General features: G+C 42.5%; 1 protein-coding gene across 1 annotated transcript in view; it reads right to left on the bottom strand.

Moving 5' to 3' along the window:
* The window catches only part of asic1b (acid-sensing (proton-gated) ion channel 1b), an 878,352-nt gene that overhangs the window by 283,207 nt on the left and 577,866 nt on the right, over positions 1 to 17,279 (bottom strand). The window lies entirely within an intron of this gene.

The raw sequence follows: 17,279 nt of genomic DNA, 5'->3' as shown, positions 1-17,279 counted from the left end.
AGGGAGGGAATTGAGAGGGGAGAGGGAGCGGCGGTGAGCTGAGTAATGAGCACCCAAGTGCCAAGATTTAGGATACGAAGGAAACTTTATTGAAGGCAGCATTTGCAGAGATCTCTGGCAACAATTGAAGCCTTCGTTTGATTTATACCCTGCTGTCAGCATCGATTACAAACTAGCATTCGCCAGGGGAGCCCGGTTTGCACAGGATTACAATCCAAAATCTGCTCGCAAACATGAGCACAGGCTTGGTTTGAGAGTTAAACAGTGAAGTTCGAGTCGTGTTTTTAAGTGCACAGGAAAGCTCATTAAATCCACTGGTAGCTAATAGGGGAGCGTTTATTCTTCCTATTCATCACATACCATCACCATTTCCAAACCTTTAAATGCACAACTCTCCAGGTGTCCCGTTTCCAATCAAAAATGAGAGGGCAATAAAACAGATACATCTGCATAGCATTCCCTGTAGAATGGAGATGCTATGTTCATTTGTCTTCAATGATATACAGGTAACTCCTTGGGTATTGAAACTTTCCTGTGGGAATAAACTACTCTCCATATAAATTCAGGGGCCACATTATTAGGAACCTCCTGCACCTAATAAAGTGCCCACTGGGTGTATGTTTGTGGTCTTCTGCTACCAGCTTGAACCAGTCTGGCCATTTTCCTCTGACCTCTCTCATTAACAAGATCATTAACAGAATTGCCACTCACTGGGTGTTTTTTTTGTTTTTCACACCACTCTGTAAACTCTTAGAGACAGTTGTGTGCAAAAATCCTAGGAGATCAGCAGTTTCCAAGTTATTCAAACCACCCCATCTAGCACTAACAATCATTCTACAGTCAAAGCCACTTAGGTCACATTTCATCCCCATTCTGCTATTCAGTCTGAGCAACAGCTGAACCTCTTGACCATGGCTGTATGCTTTTAAGCACTGACTTGCTGCCCATGATTGGCTGATCATATATTTTCATTAACGAGCAACTGTACAGTGTACCTAGTAAAGTGGCCACTGAGTGTGGAGGATAAAAACTGGCCTTCTGGCTAACCAGGGTACCTACCTGCAACTGTCTCACTTTCCTGTGTTTGATCTGTATCCCTGGAAACCCTTACCAAATAAAGTGGCCACTAAATGTATCTGTAATTCTAAGGGAATTCAGTTGTCCAAACCATTCCTTATCCCTCTGTATTTCCCAGCTCCAATCAGTGTGTGGCCACTTATGTCCAACACTGTCACTAGTCTCCAACCCCCATCTCCAATATTTTCCCAACAAATTGAAATAATTTATTGTTAAATGCCCCAAAAATGTTCTCGGATTGCTGCAGGATATTTTTGTTTAATTCTCTGAGCCTTCAGGTCAAACCTTAAGAGGAAATGGCAACCTCAATTTTTGCTCTTCGCATTGATCAACTTCATTCTCTGTGGTATATTCTACGACATGCAGACCCTGCCGCATTCATGCCATTGGAGAAATTGCACTGACAACATGACTGCCTCCCCCCTCTTTCCAGATGATAACATTCTCGACCCTGTCAAATTCAACCACGTGTTGATGGCCCCTTGAGATTTCTTTTTTATTGTCAAGAGTCAGAATGAATGTGATTTCATGCAGTTAATGCAAATAGTATTGATGTTTCTACTGTTGCAGTGGGCTGCAGGAAGAGGAACTGGATGAGCAATGCATAGCCACCATTTGCTGGAATCTGCAACTGCTCAGTAGAGGAATGGAGCTCGCAGTGATGCCTGAAGCAGCACAGGGCTACAGGTGATGATGATCCACTTGCCTGCTGTCTCTTTGGGATCAAACCAGAGCTATGTGGGAAAGGAAACGCAAATACAAATATCTGATCTTAATGGAATGGAAACATTTTCCTCAACTCTAACGACAATTTGAAAAGTAAGGAAAATAAGTGTTATAGTTGGGTTCAATAATGCACTACAGTGTCCTAATGTCTTTGGGTAACAAGGAATTAGTTTCTGACTGATACATTAAATTAATACCAGCTAATAGCCTGTCTATGTAAAGTTCCACACAACTCTGTTGCCACCCAATCAATATCTCCTATTCCCCATTTCCCCTTGTGTTTATCCAGCTTTCCCTTAAATGGTGTCAGTGTTATTCACCATATGGGAGAAAATTCCACTTTCTCAACATTTTTTAATTTGTTCATTCTCAGAATGTGGACATTACTGACAGCACCAACATTTATTGTCCATCAATAATTGTTCCCAAATTGAGATGGAAGTTAACAGTTAACCACATTGGTGGTCTGGAATAGATTATAGTCCACACCAGCTAAGAAAAACAGAATTCCTTCGCCAGTTCTCTCCTAGATTGCCTGTATTTTTGGCTATGTTATAATTAATGACCCCAAGCTGTGGTCTCCCTCACAACTGGAAATATCTTTGAAGTGTCTACTCTACAGAACTGCTTCACAATCTCAAAGATCTTTTAGTCTCCTTTCAACCTTGTCTTCTCCAGGGAAAAGAGCTCCAGCCTGTTTAGTCTTTCCTGACAATGTTAACCTCTCAGTGCTAGTGTCAGTTGAGCAAATGTGTTGTGCATCATTTCAACAGCCTTTTTGACTGTTTGTTTCTAATGCATGCATCTCCAATCCCATTTTCCCTCTGTCCCAATACAGTAAAGTATTTGCTCAGCTGTTATTGAAGCATGAACTCGATAGCAAGAATAAATAAGATCACAAGTCCAGATAGAGAAGAGCGAAATGGGGTTCAACAATATTTGGTCATCCATCCACTGCCCAATTTGACTGAATAATTCACAGTTTGACCAGAAGAATATAGGAAAAAGAAAGGAGAATTCATTCATTCAAGCCCTCATGTCTGCTCTTTACTAAGTGCCGATTCTTGCTCCCACCTGATTCCCATATTTTTTGTTTTCCAATGTGCCCAAGAATCTATTGATCACTGACTCAATAACAGGGCATCCATTGCACTCTGGAGTATATAATTCTGAAGATTAATAAGAGTTAATAAATCAATAAATAAATTTCTAAATCAGCTTAGTCCTAAATAGTCAATCTTTTATCTTGAGCTATTACCCTCTAGCTCTAGATTCTCCAATCATGGAGTACAGCTGCTCTTTATCCATCCAGTCAAGTTCTTGTAGAATGTTAACCACCTGAACAAGAATACTTCTTCTTAATCCATTGGGTTATGGTGGTTAAGTTACTGCACAAAAATCTAGAGCAGAGTTTCCCAACCTGGGATCCATGGACCCCTCGCTTAATGGCATTGGTCCATGGCATAAAAAAATTGGGAATCCCTGATCTAGAGTCCTGGACCATTGTTCCAGAGATGTGATGGAGAACTTAAACAGAAATAATTAAATAAATTTGGAATCATTTAAAAAAAACTTAATCTCAATAATGGGGTAAGCAAAAAGAAACATACTGGACTGTTATAAAAACTCATCTGTTTAATTAATTTCCTTCAAAAAAAACACCTGCCCTCTTTATCTGATCTGGGCCATAAGTGATTCCTGAAATTCCAATGTGGTTGATTCATAACTGCATCCATACTTCAGGGGTATTTGGGGATGGGCAATGCCGTTGACGACCACATTCCATGAATGAAGTGTCACTAGCTAGATTTGGGTGCAGATACTTATGCTGGATCAATAGTCAAACAGTTCAGTCTCACTCAATGTCCAGGCACATGGACGTATCTGTCACTGGGTGGATATTGGAGAAATGAGCAGTAGAGTACCCACACAAAATGCTGGAGGAACTCAGCAGGTTAAGCACCATCTATAGAGAGGAATAAACAGTCAACATTTCATGCTAAGACCCTTCATCCAGCCCAAAATATCGATTCTTTATTCCTCTCCAAAGATGCTGCCTAATCTGCAGTATCTCTCGTGATTATAATACTGAATCCAGCGAGGGCAGAAAATACATAAAATTCTTATTGGACTGGACAGGGTAAATGTAGAATGATTTTTTGTGGAATCAAGTCCTGATGTAGGGTTTTGACCCAGAAAGTCAGCAATTTATTTCCTCCCAGAGATGCTGCTCAATCTACTGAGTTCCTCCAGCAGATTATTTATTGCATGAAATGACAATTCCCCTGGTTTGTGTCTAGAACCCTCTCTAAATAAGCCACTGGCCATTCAGGACAGAAATGAGAAGAAACTTTTTCAAGTTCAAGAGCCACGAGGTAATGCTGCAGCTTTATAAAACCCTGATTAGACCACACTTGGAGTATTGTGTTCAGTTCCGATCACCTCATTATATGAAGGATGTGAAAGCTTTAGAGAGGGTGCAGAAGAGATTTACCAGAATACTGCCTGGATTAGAGAACATGTCTTATGAGGATAAGTTGAGCAAGCTAGGGCTTTTCTCTCTGGAGTGAAGGAAGATGACTTGATAGAGATGTACAAGATGTGAAGAGGCATAGATTGAGTGGATACCCAGAGACTTTTTCCCAGGGCAGAAATGACTAATACAAGGACGTAGAACTTTAAGGTGATTGATGGAAAGTATAGGGGGTTGTCAGAGATAAGCTTTTTATTCAGAGAATAGTGACTGCATGGAATACCCTGGCAGGGATAGAAATGCGGATAACAGAGAAACTGCGGGTCATATAGGAGGGAAAATTTAGATTGATCTTAGAGTACGTTATTAGGTCATCACAGCATTGTTGATCAAAGGGCCTGCACTGTGCTGTAATGTTCTTTGTTCTACATTCTTCACCATGGGAAATTTTATGGCGACTCAATCAGTGAGTATAGTCAAGACAGAAACCGAGAATCTTTTAAATATTAAAGGAGTCAAAGAACATGGAGTCAGTGCAGGAAAGAAGTGTTGAGGGAAAGGATTGAACATTAATAGTGGAGTGGATGTGTACAGCTGAATGGCCTACTCCAAATTCTATTTCATTTGTCCTTAAGAGCCTAGACCATCAGAACAGGGAGGATGTTGAAAAGAAGAGGACAAGAAAAAGGAAAATAGAAGTGGGAGTTTCCCAGTAGAATAGAAGTGTGGTGAATAATGGTTCAAGAAAAGTGGAAGTGGTCTGCAAATAATCCAAGTGATATATTGCAAGCAGCTCTCATCTTCCTTATTAATCTGGAGATTGCTGTACTTCAGTTAACTCAAAGTTCAAAGTAAATTTATCATCAAATACATATATGTCACTATATACAACCCTGAGATTAATTTTCTTCTGGGCATACTCAATAAATCCATAGTAGAATAATAACCAAAATAGAATCAATGAAAGAGCGCACTAACTTGAGCATTCAACCTGTGTGCAAAAGACATCAAACTGTGAAAATACAAAAGAGGAAAAAAAATAATAATAATAAATAAGCAATAAATATCGAGCACATGAGAAGAAGAATCCTTCAAAGTGAGTCCATAGGTTGTGGGAACATTTCAACAATGAAGTGAAGTTGAGTGAAGTTATCCCTTTCATTCAAGAGTCTGATGTTTGAGGGGTAATAACTTTTCCTGAACCTGGTGTTGTAAGTTCTGAGGTAGCTTCTTCCTGATGGCAGCAGCGAGAAGAGAGCATGTACTGGGTGGTGGGGATCCCTGATGATTGATGCTGCTTTCCTGCGACAACATTTCCTGTAGATGTGCTCAATGGTGGTGAGGGCTTTACCCATGATGAACTGGACCATACCCACTAATTTTTGTAGGATTTTTCATTCAAGGGCATTAGTGTTTCCATACCAGGCTGTTATACAGCCAGTCAATATACTCTCCACTACACATCTATAGAAATTTATCAAAGTCTTAGATGTCATGTCGAATCTACGTAAACTCCTAAGGAAGTTGCTTTCTTCATAATTGCACTTATGTGCAGGGTCTAGAACAGGTCCTCCAAAATAATAACACAGAGGAACTTAAAGTTGCTAACTCCCTCCACCTCTGATTCTCCAAAGAAGACTGGCTCATGGACCCCTGGTTTCCTTCTCCGGAAGTCAATAATCAGCTCCTTGGTCTTGCTGACATTGAGTAAGAGGTTGTTGTTATAGCATCACTCAATCTTCCTCCTTTCTGCTGATTCATCACCACCTTTGATTCGGCCTGTGACAGTGGTGTCTGCAAACTTGAGTATGCATTGGATCTGTGCTCAGCCACACAGTCATAAGTGTAAAGTGAGTAGAGCAGGGGGCTAAGCACACAGTCTTGTGGTGCACCTGTGCAGGTGGAGATCGTGGAGGAGATGTTGACAACCCAAACTGAATGGGGTCTGCAAGTGAGGAAAATAAGGATATTGAATGCTGATATTGATGATATTGAATGCTGAGCTGTAGTTGATAAAGAACATCCTGATGTATATATCTTTGCTGCATACAGATGTTCCAGGGTTGAGTACAGAGCCAATGATATGATATAATAGAAGCCTTTTTTGGTACCTCAGTCTGCTAAAGAAAGAAGTTAAAGATTTCAATGAACTCTCCAACCAGTTGATCAGCACAGGTCAGTAGTACTTACCCAGGTACCGACTGAGCTGGATGCTTTGAGGGTTCAGCCTCGTGAAGGCTGTTCACACATTGGCCTCAGAGACTGAAATTGTAGGATCATCGGGGGCTGTGGGAGTTCATGATATTTCTTCCATGTTTTTACATCAAAGTGAGCATAGAAGGCATTTAACTCATCTGGAAGCAAAGCCCTGTTGTCGCCTTTGTCACTTGATTTCACTTTATAAGAGGTAATAGTATTCAAACCCTGCCACAACTGTCGAGCATCCTTCATTAATTCAAGTTTAGCCCAGAATTGACACATCACCCGTGAGATGGCTTTCCGGAGATTGTACCTGGACCTCTTGTAACTTTCTTAGTCACTAGACTCCATCAAGGTAAATGATCCAGATGAAATTATGCTGTAGACTGACTTTACTCTGTGACATTTTATGTACAAGGTACATTGTGAGGGTCAGTAGAGAAAAGGCACTTCATGAGTGGAATATTGGGTGAGGGGTGAAGAAGGTAGATTATCACCTCTGCCCAGGGTGAAACCCTTCTACGATAAGAATATCCCTGACTCTTGCAGATTTACAGGACAAATATCTTTGGATCTGGAGCCTTGGCAGGATATTAAGGTATCTGGTTTCTCATTCAATCGGATGTTTTAGAGTAACTGGAAACGATCCTTGTCAACAGACAATAAGATGAATATTAAAAATCAAAAAAAGGACAGTAGAATCCAAGCTGCATAAAGAATCTTAGCAGAACACATGCAATGGTGTACCAACTTGTCACAATGCATGGAAATCTTTCACAACTTTGCTCTCTGCATGTGAGGCTGGTGCAAGTTGATACAGTTTTATATTGGGGAATCCTGTGTGGGCATGTACCATGTTGAGAACTAACTAACCCAAATTTAACTAAATCCTTTCTACTTCTGTATTGATCAATAATATTTAATGAAATACTATATATTTTCTTGGTGTCAATTCCCATAGTTTGCCTGCTTGCACAATGAGTGGACAACGTAAGCTAACCTGACACAAGAAAATCTGCAGATGATGGAAATCCAACGCAAAACACACAAAATGCTGGAGGAACTCAGCAGGTCAGGCATCATCTATGGAAGTGAATAAACAGTCAATGTTTCAGGCCGAGACCCTTCATCAGGACTGGAAAAAAAAGATGAGAAGTCAGAGCAAGAAGGTGGAGGGAGGGGAGGAAGAAGCACAAGGTGGCAGGTGATAGGTGAAACCAGGAGAGGGGCAGCAGTTGAAATAAAGAGCTGAGAAGTTGATAGGTGAAAGAGATAAAGAGCTGGAGAAGGAGGAATCTGATATGAGAGGGTAGAACACATGGAAGAAAGGAAAGGGGGAATAGCACCAGAGTTAACCTGACTTGCCTCTCCAGAGTGTAAGCAATGTTCCTCAACCAGGACTTGCAGGGTGGCCAAGGATAAGGAAGAAACTGCCTGAGAAGAGCATGATGAAGGAGCCATTAGGTCTCTGTATCAGTTGCTTTTGAAGAAGAACCTTACAAGAACCACAGACACAAGGAAGGCAGAGCCAATTAACTATAATTGACACTCTGCCTACAAAAAGATTGCCTTAGGTATTGTTCACATAATTCGGACACCTAATTAAGTTGATGACTGATATGAGGTGTTAAGCAGACCTAAAACATAAGTGGGGGAGGGAGAGGTTCCAAGAGAAAAAAATCTATTAAGCATTAAGGAGTTAAGTATCAGGTTAACAATCTGACCAACTTGAGGAGACAGGAGTCAACTGCAAGCTGCAGCGACTAGACTGTCCACACCACAAACCATCCTGTCTGATCTGATTTGTTCTATGTCATATGTCCATTCTGATTAATTGTTATATTGTGATTACTACCTCTGAGTAAAATGATTGCTATTCGTCAACTGCTTGGATAGCAACATGGCTGATTTATCATCCTCCCAATTTTTCAGTCATTAAAGTAAATAAAACTTAAGTATAAAAGGTTCATATTGGGGAACAGTACTGCACCCTCTTGCCTCCTCTGTTACCTTGTCTACAGCAGGCTTGGAGAGCAGTAGTATTGGCAAGAAGGGAGAGGGCCTTGTTGTGTTCTCTCTTTCCAATCTGATCAAAGTAAATTTATCATCAGAGTATGGACTGTATATGTTACCATAAACTACCTAGAGATTCATCTTCTTGCAGGCATCTACAGAAAAATAAGGAAATGCAAGGAAGTTATGAAAAGCTATACATAAAGACTGACAAATAACTAATGTGCAAAAGTAGTTCAAAGTTCAAGTTCAAAGTAAATTTATTATCAAAGTATGTATGTGTCACCATATACACCCTGAGATTCATTTTCTTGTGAGCATATACAGCGAATCAAAGGAACATAATAGAATAAGTGAAAGACCACACCCAACAGGACTGACAAGCAAACAATGCACAAAGGACAATAAAATGGGCAAATACAAAAGAAGAAGAAAAAATAAACAAACAAACAGGCAAGCAAGTAAGCAATAAATAGAGAACATGAGATGAAGAGTTCTTGAAAGTGAGTCCATGGGTTGTGGGTACGTTCAGTGATGGGTGAGTGAACTTAAGTGAAGTTATCCCCTCTGGTTCAAGACCCCGATTATTGAGGGGTAATAACTGTTCCTGAACCTAGTGCTGTAGGTCCTGAGGCTCCTATACCTCCTTCCTGATGGAGGTAGCGAGAAGGGAGCAGGGCATGGGTGGTGCAGGTCCTTGATGATAGATACTGCTTTCCTGCGACAGCACTCCCTGTAGATGTGCTCAATGGTGGGGAGGGCTTTACCCATGATGGACTGGGCTGTATCCACTATTTTTGTAGGATTTTCCATTCAAGGATATTGGTGTATCCATACCAGGCTGTGATGCAACCAGTCAATATACTTTCCACCACGTATCTATAAAAGTTTGTCTAAATTTTAAATGTCATGCTGAATCTTCACAAACCTCTAAGGAAACAGAGCTACTGCCATACTTTTTTCATAATGGCACCTACATGCTGGGCCTAAGACATGTCCTCCGAAATGAGAACACTGAAGAATTTAAAGTTGCTGACCCTCTCCACTGATCCCCTGATGAGGACTGGCTCATGGACCTCTGGTTTCCTCCCAGAGGTCAATAATCAGCTCCATGGTCTTGCCGGCATTGAGTAAGAAGTTGTTGTTCTGACACCACACAACCACATTTTCAATCTCCCTCTTATATACTGATTTGTCACCACCTCTGATTTGACAGTGTTGTCATCAGCAAACTTAAAAGGCATTGGAGCTATGCTTAGCCACACAGTCATAGGTGTAAAGCCAGTATAGCAGGGGGCTAAGCACACAGTCTTGTGGTGCACCTGTGCTGATGGAGATTGTGAAGGAGATGTTGTTGCCAATCCGAAAAGACTGGGGTCCGCAAGCAATAAAGTCCAGGATCCCATTGTATAAGGACGTATCAACACCTAGATCTTGGAGCTTATTGATTAATTTGATTAATTGATTAATTATTGATTAAAAATTGATTAATCCTCTCAAAGCACTTTATCACGGTTGATGCAAATGCTGTTGGACAATAGTCATTGAGGCAGGTTAGCATGTTCTTCTTAGGCACTGGTATAACTGAAACCTGCTTGAAGTTGGTGGGTACCTCAGACTGCCGAAGTGAGAGGTTCTTTAGTACTCGGCCAAGTACCCCATTTGGGTCAGATGCTTACTGTGGAGTCACCCTCCTGAAGAATGTTCTCATGTTGGCCTCTGAGGTTGAAATTACCAGGTCATCAGGAGCTGTGGGAGTTCATGAAGATTTCTCCATGTTTTGACGGTCATAGTGAGCACAGAGGGCATTAAGTTCCTCTGGAAGCAAAGCCCTGTTGTCACCCTCAGTATGTCACTTGGGTTTTACTTTGTAAGAGTTAATAGCATTGAAGCCCTTCCACGGCTGTCAAGCATCCTACAGTGATACAAGTTTGGTCCGGAATTGCCACTTTGCATGTGAGATAGCCTTCTGGAGATTATATCTGGACCTCTTGTATATTACTTGGTCGGTAGACCTGAACACCACTGACCTGGCCCTCAGCAGATTGTGGATCTTTTGGTTCATCCAGGTCTTCTGGCTGGCGAAGACTCTGAATGATTTTGTGGGGACACACTTGCCTACCACTAATTTTATAAAGTCTGTCATGTATTCATTCATATCCTCTCATGAGTCCTTGAACATGGTCCACCAACTTGAAGCAATCCCATAGCCATTCTCTGTCTCCCATGGCCAGCCCCTTGTTGTCCTAATCTCTGGAGCTTTGTTCTTCAGCCTCTGCCGGTATGCAGGTAGGAGAAGGACAGCCAAGTGATCAGATTTACCAAAATGCAGTCTAGGGATCGAATGGCAGGCATTCTTTATGGTAGTAGAGCAGTAGTCGAGTGTGTTGGGACCACTGGTGCTGCAGGTTATATGCTGATGATAAGTGGGCAGAGATTTCTTCAAACAAGCCTGATTGAAGTCCCCAACTATGATTTCAAATATGTTGGGGCAGGCTGTTTCTTGTTTGGTGATGGCAGCATTCAATCTCTTGAGTGCCTAATTGATGTCAGCGTTTGGTGGAATATAAACTGTAGTCAGGATCACAGAGGAGGACTCTCTTGGTAAGCAGAATGCTCAGCACTTAATCATTAGATGTTCTAGGTAGGGGGAACAAGAGGACAACGAAACCACCACATCAAAGCACCACAAAGAGTCTATCATGAAACACAGCATGATAATGCCTTTTGCCTTCTAATTAATCAGAAGTTCAGTTCATCCTGTGTATCAAGAAGCCATCGGATCTTACCAATGCATCCAGTGTGTTCGAAGTGAGCCATGTCTCCATGAAATGCAGAACACAGCAATTCCTCATTTCCCTCTGATGCAGCAATCTTGCCCTTAGGTCTGCAATCTTGTTCTCCAGTGACTGTACGTTTGCTAACCAGATGCTGGATAGAGGGAGTTTTATTCCTCTGCATCTCAGCCAAGCTTGGACAAATTGTGCAAAATAAATCTCATAACGTCTATGTTATGATCTCATAAACCTCTCTTTTGTTGGGCTTGGCCGCATCAGAGGCCATCAAAGCCAGCAGTTTCCCAATCTTTGAGATGTTCTTGCATTTTAAAATCCAAGACATTGCTTCAATTTCTAGAACTTGGGAATTAGGAAATCCTTTTGATGATGAGAATTCCATCCTGCAGATTGGGTGAACTTTGACCCAAGCCTAAGGGACAAGGAATGAGTGCAAGCTATTTTCTACTGGAAATCTAGCCAGAAGAGGAGAATCCAGTGTTGTCTGTTATTTAAGAGAATTTCTCTAAATCAACCCACCATCACCAATTGGAAATATTCTTGAATTAGGCCTTGTCCATAAGACCATAGGACACAGAAGCAGAATTAGGCCATTCAGCCCATTGAGTCTGCTCTGCCATCACAGCTGATTCACTTCCCTCTCGACCCCATTATCCTGCCTTCTCCCCATATCCCTTCATGTCCTGACTACTCAAGAACCTATCAACCTCCTCCTAAAATACACCCAATGACTTGGCTTCCACTGTTGCCTATGGCAACAAATTCCACAGATTCAGCACCCTATGCCTAAAGAAATTCCTCCTCATCTCTGTTCTAAATGGACATCCCTCTATTCTAAGGCTGTGCCCTCAGGTCCGAGGCTCCCTTACCAGAGGAAACCTCCTCTCTACATCCATTCTAGCTAGGCCTGCAACATTCGATAGGTTTCGATGAGATTCCCCATCATTTTTCTAAATTTCAGCGAGTACAGTCTCAGAGTCATCAATTGCTCCACTTACATTAAGCTTTTCATTGCCAGAATCATACTTGTGAACCTCTTCTGAACCCCTTCCAATGTCAGAATGTCTTTCCTTAAATAAGGGACCCAAAGCTGCTCACAACACTCCAAGTGAGGCTTCACCAGCGCCTTATAAAACCTCAGCATTACATCCTTGCTTCTATATTCTAGTCTTCTGGAAATGAATGCCAACATTGCATTTGCCTTCCTCACCTCTGACTTAACCTGCCTTGTCAGCTCCAGAGAATTCAACGGTTTCTGTGCTCCAAGGGAAAGAGCTAGGAGACAATAATATCTGAAAATGATAACATACTAAGCAGTCAATAAGGATGGGTGAATATGCTGGGTGTGTGTTTGCCATGGTTATCACAGTGGTTATACTTGCATGTCGTACAACAATGATATATTACTAGACCTGTAATCCAATGGTCAGAGCAAATAATCTAATCACAACAGCTGGGGAACTTAATTTGAGTCACTTAAATGGATCGAAAATTAGAAAATTAGTCAGTCAAGATTACATTAAACTACTGGATTGCCATAAAAATTCATCTGGTTCCCTGATATCCCTGAAATCAAGAAGATGACAGTAGCTAGTCTATGGTAATCAACGTAACTGATTCTTAAATAGCCAAGCAAGATTACTCCCTTGTACCAAACCTGAGTATCCTGTGGGAGGACCTTCCAATAAGGATCACAATAGTAGAACGTGGCAGCTCATAACTACCTTGCCAAGGGCTCCAAAATACCGGCCTTGCCAGTGACAACATGAATTGGACAGATTTAAAACTAAAGGTCACCCAGAAGATTAAATGGATAGCATTCATGGGATAGTATGTGCTTTGTGAGGGGGACACAACTAATAACCTGTTTTTTTTGAAGTTGTACTTTCTTTGCCATCATCATGCTAAGGTGAAGCCAGTAGCATGGTCGAGATGGTTAGATCTGGATATCCGATACCATACACGAAATACAGAATGCATACAGGGAACAGCGATGAGATTGGCTGTGTGCCAATTGACGGGTTATGTGCTTTGAACAAATGCTGTATTAGAACATAAGAACCTAAAGAATAGAAGTAAAAAGTAGGCCACTCGTCCCCTCAAATTCAGAAACATAGAAACACAGAAAACCTACAGCACAATACAGGCCCTTTGGCCCACAAAGCTGTGCCGAACATGTCCTTACCTTAGAAATTACCTAGAGTTACCCATAGCCCTCTATTTTTCTGAGATCCATTTACCTCTCCAAGAGTCTCTTAAAAGACCCTGTTGTATCCGCCACCACCACCGTCGCCGGCAGCCCATTCCACGCACTCACCACTCTCTGAGTAAAAAACTTACCCCTGACATCACCTCTGTACCTACTTCCAAACACCTTAAAACAGTGCCCTCTCACATTAGCCATTTCAGCCCGGGAAAACGCCTCTGGTTATCCACACGATCAATGCCTCTCATCATCTTATACACCTCTATCAGGTCATCTCTCATCCTCCGTCGCTCCAAGGAGAAAAAGCCGAGTTCACTCAGCCTATTCTCATAAGACATGCTCCCTGATCCAAGCAACATCCTTGTAAATCTCCTCTGCACCCTTTCTATGGCTTCCACATCCTTTCTGTAGTGAGGTGACCAGAACTGAGCACAATACTCCAAATGGGGTCTGACCAGGGCCCTATATAGCTGCAACATTACCTCTCAGCTCCTAAATTCAACTCCACGGTTGATGAAGGCCGTATGCCTTTTTAACCACAGAGTCAACCTGCGTAGCAGCTTTGAGTGTCCTATGGACTCAGACCCCAAGATTCCTCTGATCCTCCACACTGCCAAGAGTCTTACCATTAATACTATATTCTGCCATCATATTTGACCAACCAAAATAAATATGGTAAATAATACCTCATACTTATCTGGGTTGAACTCCAACTGCCACTTCTCAGCCCAGTTTTGCATCCTATCGATGTCCTGCTGTGACCTCTGACAGCCCTCCACACTATCCACAACACCCCCAACCTTTGTGTCATCAGCAAACTTACTAACCCATCCCTTCACTTCCTCACCCAGGTCATTTATAGAAATCACAAAGAGAAGGGGTCTCAGAACAGATCCCTGAGGCACACCAATGGTTACCAACCTCCATGCAGAATATGACCCATTTACAACCACACTTTGCCTTCTGTGGGCAAGGCAGCTCTTGGATCCCATGCCTCTTTATTTTCTCAAAGAGCCTTGCATAGGGTACCTTATCAAATGCCTTGGTGAAATCCATATACACTACATCCACTGCTCTTCCTCCATCAATGTGTTTAGTCACATTCTCAAAAAATTCAATCAGGCTTGTAAGGCAGGACCTGCCTTTGACAAAGCCATGCTGACTATTCCTAATCATATTATGCCTCTCCAAATGTTCATAAATCCTGCCTCTCAGGATCCCCTCCATCAACTTACCAACCACTGAAGTAAGATTCACTGGTCTATAATTTCCTGGGCTATCTCCCTTTCTTGAATAAGGGAACAACATCTGCAACCTTCCCATCCTCCAGAACCTCTCCTGTCCCCACTGATGATGCAAAGATCATCACCAGAGGCTCAGCAATCTCCTCCCTCGTCTCCCACAGTAGCCTGGGGTACATCTTGTCCAGTCCTGGAGACTTATCCAACTTGATGCTTTCCAAAAGCTCCAAGCACATCCTCTTCCTTAATGTCTATATACTCAAGTTTTTCAATCTGCTGTAAGTCATCCCTACAATCTCCAAGATCTTTTTCCGTAGTGAATACTGAAGCAAAGTATTCATTAAGTACCTCTGCTATCTCCTCCAGTTCTATACACACTTTTCCACTGTCACACTTGATTGGTCGTATTCTCTCATGTCTTATCTTCTTGCTCTTCACATACTTGTAGAATGCCTTGGGCTTTTCTTTAATCCTGCTCGCCAAGGCCTTCTCATGGCCCCTTCTGGCTCTCCTAATTTCATTCTTAAGCTCCTTCCTGCTAGCCTTATAATCTTCTAGATCTCTATCATTACCCAGTTTTATGAACCTTTCTTAAGCTTTTCTTTTCTTCCTGACTAGATTTTCAACAGCCTTTGTACACCACAGTTCCTGTACCTTACCATCCTTTCCCTGTCTCATTGGAACCTCACACAAACAACCCCTGAACATTTGCCACACTTCTACCATACATTTCCCTGAGAACATCTGTTCCCAATTTATGCTTCCAATTTCCTGCCTGATAGCTTTATATTTTCCCTTACTCCAATTAAACACTTTACCAACTTGTCTGTTCCTATCCCTCTCCAATGCTATGGTAAAGGAGATAGAATTGTGATCACTATCTCCAAAATGTTCTCCCACTGAGAGACCTGACACCTAACCAGGTTAATTTCTCAATACCAGATCAAGTACAGCCTCTCCTCTTGTAGGCTTGTCTACACATTGTGTCAAGAACCCTTCCTGAACACACCTAACAAACTCCACCCCATCTAAACCCCTCGCTCTAGGGAGATGCCAATCAATATTTGGGAAATTAAAAGCTCTCACCATGACAACCCTAAACCCCTCACTCTAGGGAGATGCCAATCAATATTTGGGAAATTAAAAGCTCCCACCATGACAACCCTGTTATTATTACACCTTTCCAGAATCCGTCTCCTTATCTGGTCCTCAATGTCCCTGTTACTTTTGGGTGGTCTATAAAAAAACACCCAGTGGCGTTATTGACCCCTTCCTGTTTCTAACTTCCACCCACTAAGACTCAGTAGACAATCCCTCCATGAGTTCCTCCTTTTCTGGAGCCGTGACACTATCCCTGATCAACAATGCCATGCCCCCACCTTTTTTGCCTCCCTCCCTGACCTTTCTGAAACATCTAAAGTCTGGCACTCGAAGTAACCATTCCTGTCCCTGAGCCATCCAAGTCTCTGTAATGGCCATCACATCATAGCTCCAAGTACTGATCCACGCTCTATGCTCATCTGCTTTGTTTATGATACTTCTTGCATTAAAATAGACACATCTCAAACCATCGGTCTGAGCACATCTCTTCTCTGTCATCTGCCTATCCTCCCTCTCTCACTGTCTCCAAGCTTTCTCTATTTGTGAGCCAACTGCACCTTCCTCCAGTTCAGTTCCCCCACCCCCCCAGCAATTCTAGTTCAAACTCTCCCCAATAGCCGTAGCAAACCTCCCTGCCAGGATATTGGTCCCCCTCGGATTCAAGTGAAACCCTTCTTTTTGTACAGGTCACGCCTGTCCCAAAACAGGTCCCAATGATCCAGAAATCTGAATCCCTGCCCCATGCTCCAATCCCTCAGCCTCTCATTTATCTTCCACCTCACTCTATTCCTGTACTCACTGTCACGTGGCACAGGCAGTAATCCTGAGATTGCTACCTTTGAGGTCATGCTTCTCAACTTCCTTCCTAACTCCCTGTAGTCTGTTTTCTGTGGTCTGTAGTCTCTTCCCTTTTCCTACTTATGTCGTTGATACCAAAATGTACCTCTGGCTGTTCTCCCTCCCACTGCAGGATATCGTGGATGCGATCAGAAACATCCCAGACCCTGGCATCTGGGAGGCAAACTACCATCTGTGTTTCTTTCCTGCGTCCACAGAATCTCCTGTCTGACCTCTTAACTATAGAGTTCCCTATCACTGCTGCCTTCTTCCTTTCCCTACCCAGTACTCAAACAGGAGTACTTATTGTTAAGGGGGACAGCCACTGGGGTACTCTCTAGTATCTGACAACTGCCCTTCCCTCTCCAGACTGTTACTCACTTATCAGTCTCCCGAGGCCCTGGTGTGACTACTTGCCTATAGCTCCTATCTATCACCTACTCACTTTCCCTGACCAGATGAAGGTCATCGAGCTGCAGCTACAGTTTCCTAATGTGGTCCCAAAGGAGCTGCAGCTCGACGCACCTGGTGCAGATGTGGCCTTCTGGGAGGCTGGGATTCCCCCAGCCTTCCCACATCTGACACCCAGTACAGAACACTGGCCTCACAGA

The sequence above is a fragment of the Hypanus sabinus genome, chromosome X1 (genome assembly GCF_030144855.1).
Source record: "Hypanus sabinus isolate sHypSab1 chromosome X1, sHypSab1.hap1, whole genome shotgun sequence".
Taxonomy (NCBI): Eukaryota; Metazoa; Chordata; class Chondrichthyes; order Myliobatiformes; family Dasyatidae; genus Hypanus; species Hypanus sabinus.
This window is presented reverse-complemented; position numbering and strand designations above follow the sequence as displayed.